Source organism: Agrilus planipennis, unplaced genomic scaffold, assembly GCF_000699045.2.
Source record: "Agrilus planipennis isolate EAB-ADULT unplaced genomic scaffold, Apla_2.0 scaffold34, whole genome shotgun sequence".
In the NCBI taxonomy this organism is placed as follows: domain Eukaryota; kingdom Metazoa; phylum Arthropoda; class Insecta; order Coleoptera; family Buprestidae; genus Agrilus; species Agrilus planipennis.
The window spans coordinates 1,747,924-1,769,385 of NW_020439170.1; the positions used below are offsets into that span (position 1 = coordinate 1,747,924).

General features: G+C 35.9%; 1 protein-coding gene and 1 long non-coding RNA gene across 2 annotated transcripts in view; one reads left to right on the forward strand and one right to left on the reverse strand.

Moving 5' to 3' along the window:
• Positions 1 to 21,462, forward strand: part of LOC108735134 — a 478,298-nt gene that overhangs the window by 261,924 nt on the left and 194,912 nt on the right. The window contains exon 5 of the long non-coding RNA XR_003231814.1: positions 8,650 to 8,707. This is a non-coding gene — a long non-coding RNA (uncharacterized LOC108735134). The remainder of the gene's footprint in view (positions 1 to 8,649; positions 8,708 to 21,462) is intronic.
• LOC108735133 (hemicentin-1-like) overlaps positions 1 to 21,462 on the reverse strand; it is a 283,534-nt gene that overhangs the window by 219,180 nt on the left and 42,892 nt on the right. The gene's annotated exons all lie outside the window — the stretch shown is intronic.

Genomic DNA, 21,462 nt, shown 5'->3' on the forward strand with positions numbered 1-21,462 from the left:
TCTAGATATATAATAAATTCTGACTCTTATAAAATTCTATATCTTATAATTCCCCTCCACTGTGTTTCGAGATGCTAAAAAGTTAGTTCATTTATTTGAACCCTAAAAATAAAGGCGCCTTAGATTTAATTTTTTCTTTCTCTTAATAAACAACGCTTCCATTCTCTTTTTTTTTGGCGCTGTTCTAAAAAAACAGGTCAAAATATTTGGCTTGGAATAAATAAATTACAACCCCTCGTCGGTTCTTGCGCGGTTAACTTCCAGAATATTTACATGAATCGGCACCACTGCATGCCTGCCGGTCCAACATTAATTTACGCCTCTCGTGGAGGAGGGTAACGACCAGCTACCATCAACCCCTTGCTTGCTATTCACCGCTAACAATATTTGCTCGTTGATTTGAGCCAGATTAATTGCGCGAACTCCTTTTTATTCTGCCACCGCGACACAGTTTTTCACTTTCCTGACGCGAACGTTCCGCTCATTTTCCGACGAAAATGTTTGTCGAATCAGTCACGAAACTCGTGTATTAATCCAGGAATTATCACCACAAGGGATACCGAACCGACAACGAAAATCTATCTGTCATCTCCCCCATCATCGTTAAAAATAGAAGAAAAAAAATGTATAATTCCTGTTCAGTCGTATAAACATGGGAACAATGAAACTTTGACCAATATTTGAACGCTATTATCCCGTCTATGGTTTTATTTCTGCTTTTTTCCTTTTGTTTTCGTTTACGTAAAAATTTCAATTTTTTAATCCATAAAGGGGCATATACGTAAATATGTAATACGCACGCTAAAGATTAATCATCGAAAAATGATAGGTTTGAATATCATTAAAGGCAGTTGAATTGAATATAGTAGCATCCATTTCTGCTTCGTAATGTAAAGAAATTAGAACCAAGAGGGCAACAAGTTTTCTGATTGATTCAGAACCAAACAATATGAAACGTCTCAATAACATGATGCGAAACCTTATTCCTAATTTCTTAGCATTTTCAAAAATCAACAAAAACAGATAAAAAAAGGAAATCATTAAAGCCCGGAGAGGAGTGGAGGCAATCGAAAGCTTCTAGATGTGGACAAGTGCCTAGAGCAAACAATTTATCAATTATTATAGAATCGAAAACATTGTTTCAAGATATTGATAACGGTATAAACTGTTATGCTAATTGATATTCAATAATCATCTGCGAATCAATCGTGGGAAAGCAACAACGAAAGGCTTATTATTTTTATTTGATATGGAGGTAGGGTTTAAGGGAAATTACACCTTCTGTGATCAGGAGCATTCAGTAAAAGTTAGGCGCTATATTTTTGCATGATATAGGCATATATACAGTTAGTGCAGAATGTGTTGCCTTTGTCTATGAAAATACGACCAGAGAAAATGGTGCTATGGTCAGAGGTAATCAGTGAAATGTCAAGGCACTTTCTGATTAACATTAAATACATTTTTATCTTTTTTAATTTAAAACATTCACAGAGACTTATTGAGAATAAAAGACGAAAAATTGTATCGGACCAAACTTATTTTAGACCAAACAGTTGCTAATGTTCAGTTCCCCCGATCTACAATCTAGTGTAAAACTAGAAGGTATGACGGAATACTCTCTTTCTGATGTCTGCTATTAGGAATTGGGAGTATGGATGGAGATGCAGATGAAACGGACGAAATGATGATAAGGGAGAAGTGGAATGTTATTTATGGAATAGGTATTACTGCTCCAGTATCCATTAAAATTGGCAAAGGAAACTAAGGAGAAGTTTGGGTTACGACAGGCAGATCCAGAATCAAACCGATGCGATGTCCTTAGTTAGACAGCTAGACCTGCTCGGTAATAATTTACATGGGATTTTTGGGGAATTTGTAGAACACAGTTGTTAGTATACAACCAATGGAAAGAATAATTTACATGGATATACTGATAGCAAAATGAAGACAGAAGACAGGCGAATACACAAATAATGGTACTTGTTTTTTCGCACATATCATTCGTTCTTCGTTCCTTCTGTTTAATATAACACGTAGTAAAGATTGATAGATAGCAATTACTTTCGACTGTGGTTTTGCAACAACTCCCTGTTCGTTTGAAGTGAGTCATCAGTTATCGCTTACTCTTCCAGGATGCACAGTGTACATCTTCCTTTCACGTCGATACCGCTCAATTGAACTGGATGAGCAGGATCCTGGTGGCGTTATTAACAGTTTCGATAGTGTACATGCGAACAGCAACAACTACCACTGCTACCACAGTAAACAGTAACCGAAGTGTTCGTCCATTCGGTGAGTTACGGTCGGTAGGGTCAAGTTAAAGAGTTGAATACCGTACCGCCATTAACATGCGTCGTAACTCACCGCAAATGCGGTCACGCAGTGGTAGCGGCAATTGTACCAACCGATTCACGCTAGACTGATAAATGACAACCGGGAAATTCCTCCGTTTCCAACGGCTTTTTATAACGTTCGTTTGTCATGTCGTCTCTGCTAATTTATTTTACTATAACGTGTCGATATTTGAACTGCAAATTTATCGAATGAGTCGCCATAAAGTGCAACACGGAAAGATCGACTACTTTTGTGACATCACATTATTTCTTATTTTATTTCAACTTTAATATACGGAATTGAATTCCTCTTATAAAGTAAAATTATAATTTGTTGAGTGAGTACATCAAACAAGAAATATATATAAAAAGAAAATAAAAAAGTAAAAGAAAAATTTTTGAAGTGAAACTTCTTTACGCACGGTAGAGTAAGTTCGTTTCATGCGAGTTGCTATGTAACGAAATCATGCAACGCATTTCCCCCGCTGTCTGTCTATGTATGCTTAGATCTTTAAAACTACGCAACGGATTTTAATGCAGTTTTTTTTAATAGATAGAGTAATCGAAGAGGAAGGTTTATATGTATAAAACATGCATAATATAGTAGAAAAACACTGATAATTTTCATCAGATCTTAAAGGCGATGAATGAGATTTGCGCAGCATTATCTGTGGATAGATCGTAATACGTTTTGGGTCACACATTACAAGTATTGTTTGATGGTCAATCGCTTTAAAAATTATCATTTATTCGGCCTCAAGGGAGATAATCATGAAAATTAATTTAAGACCAGTTTATTTAAATAAAATCGGTTATAATTTAATGAAATTCGTGAAATTCCTAAAAATGAAGTAGGTAAATAGTAATGTACAACATGGGATGAACTACTTAAATAGATCTCTTTCAAATGAATATAAAACATATTGTATATATTTATTACGTTTCCCAATATCGAGGTCTCCCTCAAACTATTAAAGAACAAAGCAATAGCAGAGAAATGCGGCAGCTGCTTAAATAAAGACAGGGGAAATAAGTAAACAATAGAAAAAGGCTAATCAACAACGGATAATAATATGAATTGAAATTTTGTAAAAACATTGTGCGACGTAGTCTCTGTTACCACAATGGTCAAACTCTCTCCGAGTAAAGTTTAAAACGGGGGTACTTAATATTAAAAAGATTATATAAACTGTGTACCTATTTAAGATGGTAAAGTAAAAATGGTTACTATGTAACTTTAATAGGCAATGGTTAATGCATAATGTAGAAACTAAACTGTCCATCTTTAATAATTAATTCTGAAGACATTAACTAGAAGCTTTGAAGGCCATTACAGGGCTATTAACAGCGTATTTACATTTTATGAGAGTCTTAGCTTAAAGCAACGTGTTTAGGGTAGCCACTAAATGTACTGGCATTAATTTAAGAAAATTATATTTTTAAAAGCGAAAACTATAAGTAACGTAAAAAATATTTTTAGACTACTTTCCTACGAAAAGTCAGTTATTTGATATTTTAATAGTTTTTTCTCCGATAGTATAGTATATTATCACAATACGCATGTAATTTCTCAATAAAGACATGCTTATTAAAGATTTTCAATTGTTAATGAGATCCCTTCTTCGAATGATACCTTTTTATGGTAAGCGCATTCACCAATTTGCAGGTTTTTTGTAAGAATACCACCACCTTGTCTGCTTTTTCTCCTATATGTTAAACATTATCTTTCTCGGGGTTATTGGGTTAAAAAGCTTATGTTTAGGCATGCAAGGGTCCTGTATGGTGGGGGGGCCAGGGTAAACTCTCTCAAACTTCCGTAAGGTCTGTCCACCCCTGGTGGGGATGACAACAGACTTGTGGGAGACACTTTTTATACTTGAAGGCCCATTGTACAAATTCACTGATATTCAAAGTTTTAATGTATAGGGTTGTTCGGAAAGTCATTTCGTTTTTTCCCGACAGAGGACTTAATTGTATTCTTTTGCACCCAACTTCACATTTAAGCCGTATAATTTTTATATGCTTTGAGAGCTCATATAGCAAGGCTTGTGTGTGAAAAATTCCAATTAATTCTAAGCAGTAGTTTTTGGTTGGTGCCCTTTTAAATATGGAGAGCGATAAGCAGCATTTTCGACATATCTTACTGTTTTACTACAGAAAGGGTAAAAATGCTGTTCAAGCCAGAAAGAAATTGACTGATGTGTATGGAGAAGGTGCGTTGACAGTACGCCAGTGCCAGAACTGGTTCGCTAAATTTCGATCCGGCAATTTTGATGTCGAAGATGCACTACGTTCGGGAAGGCCGGTTGAAGTTGATAAAGACGCGATAAAGGCATTAGTTGATGTGAACCGGCGAATAACAACACGTAAGATCGGATTGAGGTTAAATTTATCAAATTCAACAGTTTATGACCACTTGAAAGGCCTGGGATTATCCTCGAAGCTCGATGTATGGGTTCCCCATGTTCTCGCAGAGAGAAATCTGTGTCGCCGCATTGACGTCTGCGATTCGCTTCTCAAACGTCACGAAAATGATCCGTTTTTGAAGCGCATCATCACTGGGGACGAAAAATGGGTTGTATACAACAACGTCAAACGCAAGAGGTCATGGAGCAAAAAAGATGAACCGGCTCAAACCATTTCCAAAGCCGATATTCACCAAAAAAAGGTGATGCTGTCTGTTTGGTGGGATTTTAAAGGAATCGTTTTTTTTAAGCTTTTACCGGATAACACAACGATTAATTCGGAAGTCTACTGTCATCAGCTGGACAAACTGAATGACGCATTTCAAAAGAAAAGAACTAATCAACAGGAAAGGTGTAGTGTTTCACCAAGACAACGCGAGACCTCACACAAGTTTGGTCACTCGCCAAAAGCTTTTACAGCTTGAATGGGATACAATGCTACACCCACCATATTCTCCAGACCTGGCACCATCGGATTATTATTTGTTCCGGTCGCTCCAAAATTTTTTAGACGGTAAAACCTTCACCTCAAATGAGGAGGTCAAAAACCTCCTCGATCAGTTTTTTGCCAGCAAAGACCAAAAATTTTATGAGCGTGGTATTATGCTACTACCAGAAAGATGGCAAAAGGTGTTGGACCAGAACGGTCAATATATAATTTAATAAAGTATTTGTTTATTATACGAAAACCACAAAAAAAAACGAAATGACTTTCCCAACAACCTTATATTTACGTATCACAACTGCTCATTTGCTGCAACTCGGATGACCATCACGGGTGAATAAATAATGTTGAAAAGACAGGACTGGAGATCCCAAAAATAAGTAATTGACAGTGACATTTCGAAATCCTTAATTTTCTTCCCAAAAGAAATGTTTAAAATTCAGGTCTGTGCATTTGATCAATTCGTCGATTGAAAAACGACTTATAGGTCTGACGGTCGGGATACGCCGTTTCTGTTACTATGTATGTACGTCACAACCTCCGCATCGGAAGAAAGCGGCTTCGTTGAAGCAGAAGAATTCCAAGTGCTTTCGCCTGATGCCTGGCCCTTCGTATATAGACAACGTCCGTTCGCCGCAACCAAAGCAACGGATAAAATTACTCCGTCGAAAACGAATCACTATTATGGACACGTTATCTGATTTAAGTGTTTTCGTAATGGCATCCCGTAGTGACCCCCTTAAGCCGGTAGAGCCCGTCGCTCCAGGTCACCACTTCCACTCGCTTCCTGGCAGCTACGTATAAACACTCCGATTGGAAGACGTCCTCGTCTATTTTTTTTTTTAATGAAAAGATAAGGCAATTGGATTCCGTTTTTTCGCGATAATTGACGTGTGAAATATTATTAATTAAGTAGTTACTTCTCTTTTTCCTTATAAATTTCGAATTTAGTGGCTTCAACTTTCGTATTTTATGACATTGCTGAAAGGCCTTTCATTTGGAACGGAATTTTTTCGACAGTTACAACTAACCGAAATCGCTAAAACTAGATTAGGAACGAAACCATATTTACAAGAACAATGTCAAACTATCTTCAAACCAACACGATAAGGGTTAAATAAGAAAAATTCTTTAATGCATAAGGGCTCTTAAAGCTTAAGTTCAAGAATTCAAGGAGAAAGCTTAATTTTTATGACAACGCAAAAATTACAATTTTCGATTATAAATTCTGGTACAAATTGTAATTTTTATTATTTTCGCTTACGAAGCAATGGGCTAGTGGGATAAATTTTAAATATCTCTTTAATATTTAGGTAAATTTTCTCCATGTATTAAGACAATTCTAAGAACAAGACTATATCATGGTCTTGCTCTTGCCTCTACTCAATCTATATTTTAAATGGGCATTTCAAACTGCAGTCGTAATACGATTTTATTATGGCCGAGTGCATTCCCTGTTGAAGTTTATTTTACTTTTCCATTATTCGCTTATTTTGACACGCTTCAATCTCAGTATTCCAAGGATTTATAGTTACTTACCGTAAACAGAATGAAGCCTTCAATGCGTCCATTATTTTACTTCGCATCAGTCGTTTATAGCTTAGTAACATGTAAACCAACTATAAATTTAAAGTACGTGATGGTGCCTCGCAATGAAGGGTTTACGTTCTGGATGTTTATTTGACCCCCGAGGACTATAAAGAGCTTAACTCCTTTCAAGAAACGGCACTTCCGTCGGCAAACGGAACCGGATATAGATTCCCATTCCATCAAGCAAGCTGCTCTAGCTTTAAATGAACCAATCTACCGTTTACTTAATAAACATGAAACAAACGAAATAACATTCATGCATCTCAGTGGCAGAGCGTGCATAAGAGACCGTCCATACTTTACCTAAGACTTTTAGGGGGCGCTTGTAGTTTTCTTATGATTTCTCACGCACTTGGCTTTCCATCTACCTCTGCCCCTCTTCACTCCTGTTTCTGCTTCTAATATATCTCTGCCTAGCTTTTCATGTCTCAGGTAGCCATTAAATATTTTTTTATTAATTTCTAAATTAACCAAAGGTACACAAACTGTCAAACTGACGATTTCAATTTATTTTTCTCCTAAACAAAGAATAATTCCTTTTTATTAACCTTTACTATTTAAAACGCTTCTTTTTGAGCAGATAATAATTATTACTTTAAAATAAAACGCACAAAAACTATGAATAACAGGAATTACGATCTGTCTTCCATTTTTCTATTTAATTCTCCAGCTTTGGTTGGAAACAAAGAGGAAAAATTTGTAAACTGGGAAAGTAGTCTTCACTTTACTTTTTCGGTAGCATCAAGAATCCTTAAAAGAAAAAAACAGTTGCCGTCTTTCAGCTGTCATATATAATATTTTTTTAGCTCAGCTGTGAGATGTTCTTGAGAGAAAAACAAACTTGACGTTTAGTTCGTTTCGTTTGATAAACGAAATCAGGCCAAGTTGCTTGCCATTCAGCTGACAATGTGAAATAGGTAAATATGTATATGAACTCGGGTATAAAAACAATAAAAGTAGTCGAGTGAGTAGCAGAAAGGGCCCAGCTAACTAGATCGCTCCGGTGAATCAATGTTTGACAAAAGTCGACCCTTCTGTGTGTCGAAAGTATTCTGAATCCAGATAAACGATTGGGATTTTCCTCTGTTCGCTTTCGAATTTTGACGGAGCACATAAATATCTAACTAAAATACAAAAGGCATACCCAGAGGATGTTATAGTTGTTGGGTAATTTATCAGAAAATATCAGCAATTGCGAAATCCTAAAACTTATTGATTTTATGCAATTTACAATGTATAGATTAAAATCCCATTAGAGAATTATAAATTAGTTAAAATTATTTTATTGACTCGTTACACACAGCTAGCGAAACTTTTGTCAAAAAACCAACCTTTGGAACGTTTATATGTACGGCCTGTAGTAAGACAGAGGTTTTTTACAAACAATTCCGAAATACATCATTAAAGTACACTTTTTCACTGAAAATTAAATGCTTATTTATGAAAACAAAAATGTAATCCAAAATCTAAATATTGTTAAACTAAATGGGCCAGGACAAACGGCGATGTAACACCATGTATTTCTAACAATATTGAAAACAACACCTCTTCTAAAAGTTCGTTAAGATAGTCTGATAAATTTTTAAAAGCAGTTGTTGTTGACTTATTTAATTTTTAATACTCTATTTTAAATTCAAGGCTCTATCTAAAACTTTGGTTTTCAGTCAACACCCTTAACAGCATTTCTTTATCCTCACGTCGAGATTTTAAAATATTAATCATTTTATCTTTCAAGTCATATTTATTGCAAAATACTTTTTGGGCGTAAATTATTTTCAGTTGCAACTATTAAAGAATTCCTTTTTCTTCTTTACAGGTAAACATGCGGTACGGATTCCTTAATATCGGATTTGGAAAACAGCTAGAAATAATCGGTAAGTATTTGAAACACTCTTTTTATGATCACCAGTTCTCCTTATACACCAGGGTTGCAGGTAGAACATGACATTCAGAATTTCCCCCTTCTACCCTATCATTGTAAAATAAGCAAAAACAATCATCGACGTGTAACACATGATGGTCAATTCCACATTATAAATGAACCTGACCTAGCCTAACCTATCAACAAACGTTCTTAAGCATAAAACTAATATAGCGGATACACATTCGACATAGTAAATTGCTTGCCCTTTAAAATATCATCACCATTATCATAGGGTCATCAACCCTAATAAGACTGGTTGGACACGTACCTCCACTCTAATCTTCGCATGTCCCTAAAACTAGAACATCCCACATCCTTAACTATTTGCGAACAGTAATCTAATCTAGGTCTACCTCTACTCCTCTTAACTCCTGTTTCTGCTTCTAATATGTCTCTGACTATACCTTCATGACTGAGATAATGTCCTATCAGCCTATCCATCTACCTTCTGCCTACTATTTCTACCTATATCTAATACATACAGGGTAGGCCATTAAGCGCGCCTTGCTCTCTAGCGGTCTTGGCGATGAAAGTGGAAGAAAATGTTTCCAATAAAAAATGTTCGTGGTCATATGGTCCATCTGCGGAAAATAATTTCAGAGATGGCGGACTTCTGGATATACCGAAAATATACATCAGCTGTCTTCTTTTAAATGGAACACCCTGTATATCATTACATTTTTGAATTCAGCGTCAATTTTAATGTCCAGTTTGTTAAGCATAGTTTTTGCCTGAGCGGTATCTTATTGGAGTTATTTCTAGAAAAGTTGACGTTTGTAGTACCTTCCAAAAATTGTAATATCTCGGTAATTATACCTGCTGCAATACAACAAAGTTGCAATAATGTGTTTGCAACGTTCTCTTAAATCGGCTTTGCACGTGCAAGTCATTGATATGATATTGCTTAAATCACCCAGAATCACCTCACCAATTATATAACGTGAATCACTTTTTAATCCGATGTTTGTAAAAAGTAGGCAGTAAACTTGACGGAATTAGAAGGCTAGCTTCCGGATTTGTTATTTCCGAATTTTATAATGTGATTGGCATTAAAAACACGCTCACCTTCAACGAAATTTCCTTTCCGATGCGTTGTGTCAGCCCAATCACATATTGTGTCAATACTTATCATTTTATCGTAATTTAAAAACTTGGAAACTCCACGCTACACTATAGGAACTACGATAAATTTTCCCTAATCGGCGCCATGTTTTTAGACTCCTCCCATTTGACGGATCCCAACATGTGTTTTTTTTTATAATCTCTCACACTATTGGAATCAGAAGTGCCTCGCATAAATAATCCAAGACTTTGTTCAGTTGGTATTAAATGACCCCATTTCATCGGGACCTTGCCTTCGTAGATTACAATAATGACCCCAGGCCAGCCTCTCACCACGACGAGGCCCGGGTCTCGCCTGCGTTTTTCATGGCTACAAAATTTGTGTCGCCCTCAGTCACTGAAGGACCGTTCGGAAAGAGTCGTTTCCGCTATTTTGCAGTTCGCGCTTCGCTCTCTCGTCCTAACCTAAATCTAATAATAATATAACATTATGACGCCGAGGCGCGAACCCTTCGTCGTAAGAAAATACGACGCCAACGTGAACAAGTTTTGGGGAACTGCAATTCATCTATGATTTAGGGCATCACTTAGCGGACTTGATGGGCTCGAATTTCTGTAATAGTACACTAAGTGTAAAATTTAACGGGCTATTTTGTGAAATGGATCGCAGCATCAGTTTACTATTACTTTGCTAAGTTTGTGTAATATGAAAGTTACCTTAAAATGTACCTACACAGTAAGATAATCATGATTAAATGCTACTTTACTTAAAGTAATATCGAAGATGATCAAATTACAATTACATATTTTAAAAGGAAGTTTCTAAATATATTTGAAGTAGCTTGTATTTTTTTTATATTGCAAACATGGTTAATAAATCTAGCTAAACTTTGCAAAATACTTGGGAAAATTTGTAAATTTTTTTTCAGCCCTCTGTAATGTAATTTTGTTTATTTAAAAGATCATGAGAATTCGGTTAGTTTAGGACTGTTTTTGGGGAAGTAGGTGATATTTTGAGATCGACAGGGTTGAAAAAATATTGTACACGTTCACAGAATTACGTATCTTACCTTGTAACTCGGACAAAATTCTTGGTAAAAAACTAAAAAACTAAAACTAGTTAAGTTGGGGAATCCCTGGAGTGTCTACTCTAAACTAATATGGCAACTAAGTTATTACACACTAGTGACCCGTCTCAGCTTCGCACGGGTGCAATGCTGATACTAAATATATTTTTGTTTTGTTTAGATTAATATCGAAAAGGGGAAATCTTCAAAAGATACCCCCTGAAGATACTAAATATACTACAGAATGTCTTTATATACAACATTCACAGTTTTTTTGTCATCAGACAATACAAACCGGCCTCCCGGCCGGTACCGCCGCAACCGCTATGTCCCTGCATTTTAAATCTGTAATATGTTCGAAAATATTCATTTAAATTACATGCTGTAGAGGGCCATATTGATCTATATTAAATGCACAATGTATTTAAGGTACTTAATCGGATAAGAATTAATGCTGTATTGCCTACAATCGCTTCGTAAATAAGTCATTATTTCTCATAAAAAGTAAAGGATAAAAATGGTTATTGTGGGTTATCCCTAAGAGATAGACATATACCAACCCGGACTTTTTTGTAGACCCTTTTAAGATGTACAATATTGTAGTACATTATTTTGATCTATCTCGTAGGGTTCAGCCAGCGTTTGCAATGTAAGCGCAAAAAATGTGTTTATTTACGACATCACATTAGAAATCCCTAAAATTATCAGTGTTTACCTAGTATATTATGCATGTATTATACATATAAACCTTCCTCTTGAATCACTCTATCTTTTAAAAAAAAACGCATCAAAATCCGTTGAGTAGTTTTAAAGATTTAAGCATACATAGGGACAGGCAGCGGGTAAGCGACTTTGTTTAATACTATGTAGTGAAGACGCTGACCGTCAATTTCAAACATAAAAAGCAATAATGGGGAGTTAAACTATTAGAATTATTAATTAAATGTTTGACAGCCTATGATTTTATTGAAGACTCATTCCTGCAATACCTAATCCGGATTTACTGATAATATGGATCGTCCATCGTCCGTGTCTTAACTACTCCAAAATATCGAGCCATCACTGTAATTTATTTTGCATGATACCCCCAAACATTTGGTCTCCCTTAGCAGCACTTCAAGTATTATTTTCTTTTGTACCGAAGGCACATTCTTCAATCTCGCACTGCATAAATAAAAAGAGTTTCCCCTACTTGAATGTTTTTATTATTTTTTTTTGTATTAAGTACGTTCTACCCCGTTGGTTGGTCGCATCCCTTTCTGTATCTTTTTGCCTTGAAATTCACTCCTGTATTCGCGTTCGTTAAGGTAAAGTACAATCTACCCCCTAAGTAGAACAAATAATAATAACATTCTTCACCAAGCAACGGTGTTATTTGTTGGCGCAACGTGAGGCGTGCGTAAGGGGCGAAAGAAAGAAGAGCCGGGAAGGGTGGTTTACTTAATTGGAATGCAAACTTCGTGACTATTTTCATTTTTCTTTCAAGAGTACATCGCACCCTCCTGAAGGCACATCAACGGGTGGGATTGCAACTGACGCGACGGGAACGACAAAAATTGGTTTCATTTTTAACTACGTACACCTACCGCCTATCGCCACGTACAATGGGGTAAAATCTAATGTTTTCCTGCAAAAAATTTTTTGGCACGAAAGCATCTGGTACCCGTCGGATCCGGCACTTTTTTAAAATCCGGCCGGGTACCGGTTAATGAGTACCCGGCAGTGTCGGGTAATTCTACCAGAAGCAAAAGAAAAAAACAATAATAATTTAATAAGTACAGTGTAAACTCTATATAACGACACTTAAGGGACTGAACATTTTTCGGCGTTATAAAGAGTGGTCGTTAAATGGAGAGAAATAAAAGATATTATTTTACTATTCTATAATAATATGCATTTACCAATATAGTACACATTTTGCACACGAACATTATTATTCATACATTGCGTATAGCCTGTTATCTTCGTCTGATGTTTTTTGCTGCTCCAATATTTTAATTGTATTTTGTTACGTATCTTACTCATATCTTGAGATACTGCTGGATCAATTTGATTATATAAAAAGTATTTTTTTAATAGTTTCGCTGCATCAAGTGCTTGTTTGATGCTTGGTGGAGGGACAGGATCGTCTTCTTCAACAACGTACACAGCTGCAGTTCTTATCTATTTCGGCAACTTAGAAAGTACTGCTTAATGATTTATAATGCCGCATTGTTGTCGTTAAATAGAGTGAGCGTGACGCTATATAGAGTGTAATATTGTATAGAACACAATGTAAACCAACCAAAGTCAAGCAATTTCGACGTTTTAAGGAGTTTGTCGTTAAATCGAGTGACGTTATAAAGAGTTTACACTGTATTACAAAAAACGTGCCTAATGGAAATTGGTAATGAGGATTGTAACGGGAAAAGTCGTTTATTCTAATTTTATATTATTTATTGATTACTGTGCTAAATTGTTTGTTGTTAGTGTTTATAAACATTATAGGCTCGCTTATAGCTTGGGACGTTGATGAGGGCGATATTACAAATGCTAGATGCCGGTTATACTGTGCTTATATGTACATATATTTTAGTGATTTAAAAATGTTTTAAAAATTAAGTTGTCCTAGAAGACATACATATCTGCTTTGCTAAAGTAATTTCTGTTCAAATTCACGATACACATCGTAATTAATTAAATTTCTTAATAACTGTTCCACCAAAGAGTAACTTTGGCTTAAGTAGATTGAAGACCAGACGAGAAATCCGACGTAAACCCAAATACTTAACAAGATTACGAAACCCGAAATTACGGTCCGAAATACCATTCTCATGAGCTATAAATTATGCATTGCAATTTATGAAGTTAAAGGGACAAATTCGATTTATATACGTATAAGACCGTCTAAATAATATTTGCCGTCTCTCCGAAGGGTTCTTCGTACATAAGCAGATAGTACAAACATTATTCGAGGTACTTAATTGCTAATTCGATTATGTGATACGGTGTTTGGGAAATATTAGAAAATATGAATTGAAAAATTAATAATATTAGGTAACAAAAATACCATTTTGATATGGGTACTAACCTGTTTATTTTAAACACCTTGAGTGATGATTTTACCAATAATTCCAGTTTAAAAATAAGTAATAATTAAATAAATAATAAATAAGTACTCTACAAACTGTTAAATAGATGTGAATTTTATATTCAATTTTTCCACCATGTCATACACTAAGCAAATTTATTTCACTTGAAAAATAATTTTATTAAATATAATATTAATTAAGTTGAACAATGCGGGACGCATTCAAATTTTAACATTAATATAATTCATTTAAAAAGGTTTTAATCAGTAATACAATTATTCGATTGTAATAAAACAGTAATTTAATGGATTTAAATGGATAGGTATTTAAAGTACCTGTGACATAGAAGTTCATACATACATTATAAAAAGGCATTTGTTTAATACAATTATCATCAGAATGATTTAATGATAGACACGTAATGAACGAATAAATAAGCAACTGCTTCACCACCTTTACGCACTTCTAGCAATTGATTGATCAATCGATTTGTGATATATTGTAATTTTGACTATTTATTGATCTACTAACCAAGTGGTGTGTGTGAGCTTACAGTTTCAACATATATTTACTCCGTACAATTATGCAACATGGTAAATAATTTTTCTGAATTAAATTCAAAATTATTTATAGAATTTAATATTATTTATAACACAAAAGCAGGCTATTTTCGCTTTTTTCCTTGTTCAAACAATTTTTTATCACGCAACATGCGATCCCATCAGTACAAAAAACGGGAAAGTTGCCTACGTTCTTTCCGGAACAAACAGTTCAATTGAAAGTTTTCTGGCAGTTAGATTTGTTTCTTTGCGTGGATAGACCGCAGTATCGTGGAAGCAAAGGCAGGAAAAGTTACAAGTTTATCTTCCCCGTAGGTATTTAGCATACTCCGGACAGCTTGAAATCACACCCAAGTTCTTGGACTCTGGGGGCAACTCCATAAAACTTTTTAATTTACAAGTCAAACACGTCCCGTTTGACAAACTCTCTTTCATATGCCAAAAGCGTTCATGTTGGAAATTTTGTACATCGGCAATCAGCACATAATCCATCATTCTATTTGAAGACCCTAGATAAAAATTTTCAGTCTCTCAGAGTCTTTCAGCGTCTCTGAGAGCGTCTGTCACAGTCTCTCAGTTATTGCCCAGGGTTTTTTTATGGATCTCTCACAGTCTCTGTATGAGAGACTCGAACGATAAAATTGTTAATTCAGAGATTCGAGTCTCACAAAGAGACTGAAAAATTGAGAGACTCGAGTCTTTCGTAGAAAGACTTGGATCTCTGAAATATGTTGAACTTAGAAAATTTTAACCATGTCTATCGAGACACCACTTATCGAGAGATTCGAGTCTCTAATTCAGAGACGCTAAACAGTTTTTTTTTATAGTCTCTCGACAGTCTCTCAGCGACACCAGAGAGACTCGATGAGAGACGGAGACTTGAGTCTCACTTTCAGATATTCTGAGAGACTGAACATTTATATCTCGGGGAATTACATAATGTTGCAATGGACGAGTATTTATAAAGATAATGGTGCGTGTGCCGCTGGACACACGACCGAATTGAAACGTTTTATGAATAAGTAAGTTTATTTTGTATAGTGAAAAGCCTATCATTTACACATGATGCGTAGGTATATAGGTATAAAATTTAAATGTAACTACTTTTTTTTTATGAACGTCATATTCTCTTTTGATATCATACGATGCAAAATCAATTTCCTTTCCGTTGTTCTAGGATTATTGTTAACAATAGTTTTTTAGAAATTTGCAACTTTCTGAAAATTTTAAAGAATATCGTGATTATTGTGTGACGATTTTGTTTTGCCAAGTCGCAGAAATATTCGTGTCACAAGTAGAACCGCCACTACTACAATACTACGAAACTCAAAGGGAAAAAAGCATTTGAATCGCCGACATTGGTAATTTTTTTGAAGGTATAGACTCCAGCGTATAGGAAGGTCACATTTTTCAGCATTGTTTTTAGTTAGTTAATCAGGAACTAGTGATGAGAAAACAGGACCAAGACTGTCCCGGTCTTGGTATTGGTCTTTGTCTTGAGTGTTAAATTTTAATCTGACACTTACGTTTTTTTTTAAATAATTTTTTCAACCACAAATTTTTCTATTTACCGACACAATAATTGTCTGAAATGCTGAAATTTTCTGTCATATATGCGAACAGTGGCGATAGTTGTAAGAGTTATGAAAATTAAAGAACTTACCCTTTCTGCAATGCATAAATTGACCCTTGGTCCATTTTAAATTTATTACCTATTAATTACAGTTTGACTTTTCATATCTGCAGCTAATCTCAGTAAAGTGGCTTTCAGTTTCTATCAAGTAAAATTACATGATATTGTTAAGGCTAAAAAGCTGGTAGAAAATCGTGATTACTATGAAAGCAAATCTTAAGTAGAATAATTTCTACAGTTGCTACGATATATTCTGCTGATAGAAGCAGTCATCTGTTGACCTACAGTCAGTCGCTAATTTCCTTACAATTCTAGCAAAAGCGTATGTAAAAATGAGAACTGCATCATGTCATTGACAAATGATGATTTTACAGATGATATGATTTGTATATGTGCATTAGGGCAACTTCAAAGAATGTTGTGGTCAGTATTGTATATATGGCATCGAGCGGGATACATTAATTTATCCCTCAGAGGTTTGACTTCAAACATGGACCAATGAATAATCAATAAGTACACAGCTGCAGGATGCATTATTATTATGTACGTAGGCACCTGTGATCGATCCAACGAATAGATGGATGGATGCACTGTTTAAACTACGCAACTAGCCATACGAGGGTGGATTGATAAGTTTCCGGCCTAACCAAGAGATGACGCCACTAGGCCTACCTTGAGGTGACATTCTATAGTACCATCCTTGGATAGCTTGTAGCTATAGTTTCAGCCCGATCTCCTTGCTAGTGTAGGTTTGACAGCACGCTGAACAAGACGCCTCTGTGGTTTTCGTAAAAATGGAAAAGCAGGAAAATCGTGCTGTCATCAAATACTTTTATTTGAAGGGGTTAACGCCGAAGGAAATTAAAAAAGAGATGGACTCAACACTGGGGACATCCTCCCCGTCATATTCAACCGTTAAGCAGTGGGTTTCCGAGTTTAAAAAGGGTCGTGTGAGCACCTCTGATGGGCCTCGCTCAGGACGCCCCGTTGAGGTCACAACTCCAGATATGATCGAAAAAATTCATCAAATAGTGCTGGGAGACCGCAGATTGAAAGTGCGTGAGATAGCTGAGACCTGTAAGATGTCATATGAACGTGTGCAACATATTTTGCACCAACATTTGCATATGGAAAAGCTCTGTGCAAGATGGGTGCCGCGTTTGCTAACAGTCGACCAAAAATTGATTCGAAAAAACATTTCTACCGCAAATTTGTCATTGTATAAGCGTAATCCAAGCGAATTTTTGCGTCGATTCGTAACCGTTGACGAAACGTGGGTCCACCACTACACTCCTGAAACCAAAGAACAGTCTAAACAGTGGATTGGACCAGGGGAACCAACTCCAAAGAAGGCAAAAACAATTTTTTCGGCGAACAAGGTTATGGCTACTGTTTTTTGGGATGCAAGAGGTATTATATACATTGATTACCTTGCAAAGGGTAATACTATCACTGGTCAATACTACGCAGACTTATTGCAACGTTTGAGCCACGAGGTGAAAATTAAACGACCTCATCTGGCGAAGAAAAAAATCTTGTTTCATCACGATAACGCACCAGCGCACACGTCAATCGTTGCGACGGCTAAAATCAACGATCTAAAGTTTGAATTGATGCCGCACCCTCCTTACTCTCCAGACCTAGCCCCGAGTGACTATTTTCTGTTCCCTAATCTCAAAAAATGGCTTGGCGGTAAGAGATTTGCGGACAATGAAGAAGTAATCGAAGCTGTAAATGGTTATTTTGAGGAGCTTGACGAATCAGTCTATAGAGATGGCATTAATAGACTGGAACACCGCTATGAGAAATGTATCAGCCTTGGAGGAGATTATGTTGAGAAATAAAAAAAAAAAATTTTTAAAAACCTTGTTTTTCTTGGTCAGGCCGGAAACTTATCAATCCACCCTCGTATATTCTAGAATGGGTTTGGTTGGGAAATCGCTGTGTTCGCCTCCTGTAATCTTCTTCCATTCCCTATTCCGTCCTACCCTTCGCATCTAACCTCTTTATTCGATATTATCGCTCGTTTGCAATGAGAATATTTTAAAAGAGTAATGGACGATGTAATGCATAATAAATACAACCAAAATCCATACCTCAACGAAATGGAAAACGCTAGCCTTTTTATCACTTTGATCCGAACGCATAGGTCAATACACAGCATATTAATCCACAAACGTCAGCTTTTTAACGTTTTGCCAAACATTGATTTTTTTTTAATTTACAAAACCAGCAGATTTTGATTTTTCTTTGTTTTTACTAATATGGAAAACTATGTGCACTGTACAGAAACAGTATCCACTTCATTACATATTCGTTGCAATTTTGATGATGAGTCTTCCTCGTCCCTTAACGACTGACTATCTATCGTTACATGTTTTGGAGCTCCGAAAGATTTTTGATTTTGGGACTACTCATACTTTGACAAAATGTATTAACAATCCTTTACAAACTTTTTAAATGCGGCAGTCATCACCGTTATTAGGAAAGAATGAGAACTGATGCTGTCTTGATTTGGAACAAGCTCGTCATTCGTATTAGCGAAATGTGACGACGACCCGAATCATGACAGCATCAGTTCACCAATTGGCCGCTAAAGCCCTTTACAATTTATCGCAATAGGAGGTGATGGTACAGGCCTGACGCTGGAAGCCGGCGGAAATTCTAAAATGGCGTGGATGCGATTACTATGAAAGCAAATCTTAAGTAGAATAATTTCTACAGTTGCTACGATATATTCTGCTGATAGAAGCAGTCATCTGTTGACCTACAGTCAGTCGCTAATTTCCTTACAATTCTAGCAAAAGCGTATGTAAAAATGAGAACTGCATCATGTCATTGACAAATGATGATTTTACAGATGATATGATTTGTATATGTGCATTAGGGCAACTTCAAAGAATGTTGTGGTCAGTATTGTATATATGGCATCGAGCGGGATACATTAATTTATCCCTCAGAGGTTTGACTTCAAACATGGACCAATGAATAATCAATAAGTACACAGCTGCAGGATGCATTATTATTATGTACGTAGGCACCTGTGATCGATCCAACGAATAGATGGATGGATGCACTGTTTAAACTACGCAACTAGCCATACGAGGGTGGATTGATAAGTTTCCGGCCTAACCAAGAGATGACGCCACTAGGCCTACCTTGAGGTGACATTCTATAGTACCATCCTTGGATAGCTTGTAGCTATNGCGAAATGTGACGACGACCCGAATCATGACAGCATCAGTTCACCAATTGGCCGCTAAAGCCCTTTACAATTTATCGCAATAGGAGGTGATGGTACAGGCCTGACGCTGGAAGCCGGCGGAAATTCTAAAATGGCGTGGATGCGCGATGACAAAAGTAGGCTGTTTTAGGTAAAGCGATTGCAGCCTTCTTTCTTCAGTATTTCTTATCAGGGGCGTAGATTAAATATTTAAAAACAGAGATAAGTGAGTAAGTAACAGACATACAAACAGAAGAACTAATTGTTGATATTAGCGACAGTGATAGAGAGATGATGACAGTGAATGTGAATACTAACTATAAAACAAAAGCAATAGGTTTATTTTTCCTTTTTGGTAAGTTATGTTTGTACATTATTTGGTAGTACGATACTGTCCTTTCTGTATTAATACTATAATTTACGCATACGGAAAGCTTATTTGTGTATCGGTTCGAAGTGACTTACCCAAATAGGTCATAAATGGGCAAGTACCTGCGCGACCGCTCGCCAGCTTCTTTGGTCCGACCTGTATCTACCAATCATTCTAAGTAAAAAGTTCAGATAAATTTGTGTCCTTTCAGAGATACAGGGTTTAACACCTAGACCACTATTTCCTAGGGAATTTAATAGAAATTAGTTTTTCATGGAAAATATTACGAATTTCTCATCGTAAACCATGTTGTTATAGTGATATGCCCCAAAAGTACATTTTCGCCTTTCTAGAACATCATGGTGATTTTCCGAAAATGAAATTGCTTAAATCAAATACTCGTGGTCACTTAAAAAAGCTAAATTCAACGACAAAAGTACCTTTTTTTATACATTTTTGCAGTTATTCAAATAAGTAAGCTCATAACCAACTAATTGGTACTGATCTACTATAATATCTTTCCAAATTTCGAAAATTGTTTTTTGTCTAACATTTAAGACCCCGATTCTCTGAAACGATGCATTTCCAGATATAATTTTAATCAAAATGGTCAGTACTACTCGTACTATCTCACAAAATATTTGCCATTTATCCTAAAGAATCCTGTATACTCAATCAAATTTACTGATGGTGGGACCAAATCCCAGAGCTTACTTAAAATGAGAAACACACAAACCTATGTTAAATGATTTAACAGCATTTCTAAAAGAAGCGCACTTTATAATTAATTACCTAATTAATCTTTCTTCTTCCGTTATTTTGATCTCCCCAATTCCATGTCTGGATAGTCATTTATTGTCGAACTTTTCGTTTTTGATTACACCTCCTGTACCGTTAATAGACAAAATGGAGAGCTATAACACCTAATAACGTTTCGCCCATAAAAGCACCTTCCAATTATCTGATCGCATCGGCCGCTTTCTTCATTTTCTTCGCAATTTTCGTAAACTCCGGGCCATTGGTTTCGAACGGTGCCTCCCCGCGGCCCCATTAGCGATGCTCCAGGTGCTTCTAACTTATTCCATTATTTAATGTAAAGAACCACTGACGATCGCTAAGATCGACTCGTTTCTCTTATGCAAATATTGAATTGTACTAAAAATTAACATTGGCGTGCACCCTCGGATACCTTTTGATACCATCTACTGCTTCATACTGTCAAATTTATGTTGCACATAAAATTTTACTTTCAATTTCCTAAAGAAGCCATAAAAGACATAAACTATTATACTATTTCTAACTTTCTTTTGAAATAACTATTCAAGTAAGAGTTCCATTCTTGCGTCAAAAGGTCTTTAACCATGATTTTTTTGGATTCTGTGTCAGAAAGGTAAAAAAGAAAGAGATGTCTACTTGACTGATAATGAGTGACAACATCGTTTCGTAAACTTAATTTGTGTTTCTTATAAAATTATTTAATCAGTATTTTTTGGTTGATTAATTCAGGTTGTAGGTTTTTGTTTCATTTTTGGCATGTAAAACTTTTACTACTGCGAAAAAGAACCAGTGAATGACGCTATCGGCTTTAAATTTAATAAATTGCACAAAGGCATCGAAATCCGAAAGGTAGCAAATTTATAAATAAAATGTGGCAAATATTATGCGCCTCTTCCATTTATCTCCAAAATTTGCAAATCGATGAATTTAAAGTACTGAAAG